We start from the raw sequence: 2,650 nt of genomic DNA, 5'->3' as shown, positions 1-2,650 counted from the left end.
GGAGGTTGCAGTGAGCTGAGATCGCGTCACCGAACTCCAGCCTGAGCGACGAAGCGAGACTCCATCTCCAAAAAAAAGAAAATACAAATCAACAATTTCCTCAAATTAATGTAATACTTGAAAAATATTGCCTGCAGTATTTCATACTTTTGCAAGATACAGTGACTTCCAAATGAAAGATAGTTTTCAGGAAGAAGAAAATATATTACTGTATTTTCTCTGAAGATAGTCTTTTTATTGCTATTATGTTATATTCTCGGAAGATAGTCTTTTCACTGCTAGTATATGACTCTGTGCTCATTTTCATATGTCAACTATCTCTTTTAACTGCCTTGGTGAAACTTTGGTATTTGGTGTAAAATATTGGCATTAGATTATTCTGTCTGAGATAACTACTTACAATGAGCAGATTGAAATATGTGTAGCTGGGCCCAACACTGTATCAGAGAGCCTGACACAGGCCCCAGTTAGAATCCTCTATTCATGTCATGGCTGTACTTCTGGTTCATCACTAGGTGTAATGAAGAGCCAGACATTTGTTTATTGACTCTCACTTGAAAATATAAGCTTTTCACAGTAGGCGGCTAAAGATTCACAAATTTAAGTTATTTCTTATGGTACAATTTTATGTATGTGTTGCATGTTTTACAGTTTAAGAAAAAGGAAGAGACTCTAACGTTTACTCTACACTCTCCATTTATGAAGTGCAAATTTAAAACATTTATAGGACTGATTTTTTAAGCCTGTATTCCAGTAAAGTTTATAGTCCCAATCCTGCGGTGGGCTCATCTCTTTAGGCATTTCAGAAAAGTTCTTTTGGAAGAAGCTTTTTAGTCTGTGGTATATTTTATTGACTTACCCACTAGTGCCGCACTTTAAATTTGGATTTCATCTGAGGAAAAAGATGGAACTCATTTGGATCAAGACACATGAATAATGTAAGTTATGGATCTGGACTGTGCCATTTTTGGCCCCAAATAGTCTGTGACTTTAATAGTTCTAAGATTGATTTTTGTTTTTGCACAACTCACATCTTTGTTAAAAAAAAAAAAAAAAAAAAAAAGAGAGAGAAAAAAAAAGTTTTCCAAAATCTTTGTGTAATGGAATAAATAGACCCTCTCCCAAACTGTCCGTTTTAAAGGACAAGGCTCCTTTGAAGGAGTAAATTTAGACATATTTATAAAAAGATATTATTTAAAGTCACACTTTGCACTTTCACTTAGGAAGAATAAGTGTTATCAAGATTTCACAGGAGCAAGATCTGGTTTTGTGGGTGTCAAGTGGCTTGTCCGAGGTCTCCAAGCACATGGTGGAGTGGCATTGTGAAACCGTCATTATCAATGGCTTTTTAAAAAACTTTTTGAAAACTACCTTTCCCTGTGATCTTCTAACTTGGTTCTTACCCTTGTTAAATTAATTTTTACAGTATTATGTGATCTTTTTAGCTTTGGAATGACTTGGGCTTAAATAGTTAACATTAGCTAATAATTCCTTGTTTTCTTTGCTTTTCTGGTAGGCAAGAGCTGGGCATTTAGCCAAGAAAGAAAACACTTATAATCCAAAAACTGAATAAATACATCTTTTTTTTCTGATGGTGTCCTAAATTGGGGAGGCAAAGGTGAAATTTTAAAATTGAGTCTAAATGTTTGTAATAAAACTCAACAAAAAGTGAGTTCCTCCTAGAGAGTCTGTGAAACCGCTGTAACTGGACAACTGCAATTTTGGGGACTTTATTTCCATGGAAAATTAGAGATTCTCTCTAAACCTTTTTTAAATTATATATCTAAGGAAAGTACTTCTTTGTCTCTTGAGGCTAAGCCCATACTGACTTGAACATTGGAAGTTTTGAGTCACATTTCTTTTTTGATCTAATTTAAGATAGTTGTGGAACTTAACGTTTCTCTTTTATAATACAAGTGTCTTAGTAATTGGGGTTCCATGTAATGCATAAGGTGTTCAAATCCTTAACTAATAAAATCATGATAAAGCATAATTCTCAACTGTATTAATACATTTATTTAATATACACTTAGGAATTTTTTGTTTTGTTTTGGGCAGAATGCTGAAAGTTAGAGCTGTAACTACAAATCAAAAATGAACAGAGTTCTTACCCTGTGGATCTCATAGTTTATCAAAATCGAGACATTATTTGAGAGAATAATTATGCTACCATAAGCTGTGCATCTCAGGTTTATCTAAATCATCACATAGAGATAAAGAAAATCAGTGTTATTATCAGTATTACAGTCTTTAAAATAGACATTTATAAAAAAAGTAAATATTAATTTTTAAGAATTAATTTCAGATTGTGAAATAGTATGATTGGATAACACCATAGGTTTTTGATAGGAGCCAATATTGTGGCTCAATTATAATTTCAGAAATGTATTTTATGCCCAGCACCTTTGTTCCTTTACACAAAACAAGTAACAACTACTATTTCACCTATTTGTTTGTCTGGTTTTCCCAATAGAAAAAGAGGAAATTCTATTTTTACAAAACTGAAGCAAGCATTTTGTCCTTAAGACTTCTGTAATAATTGACTCTAATTATTTTGTATGTTGTGTATGAATAGATACTACATTTATTATTTAATGGTATGCTCTATAGTTCCAACAGATATATTTTTCTTAACCAGATCTCTTGTAAA

Source organism: Mandrillus leucophaeus, unplaced genomic scaffold (genome assembly GCF_000951045.1).
Source record: "Mandrillus leucophaeus isolate KB7577 unplaced genomic scaffold, Mleu.le_1.0 Scaffold289, whole genome shotgun sequence".
NCBI classification, from domain to species: domain Eukaryota; kingdom Metazoa; phylum Chordata; class Mammalia; order Primates; family Cercopithecidae; genus Mandrillus; species Mandrillus leucophaeus.
Note: the sequence above shows the minus strand (reverse complement) of the source record.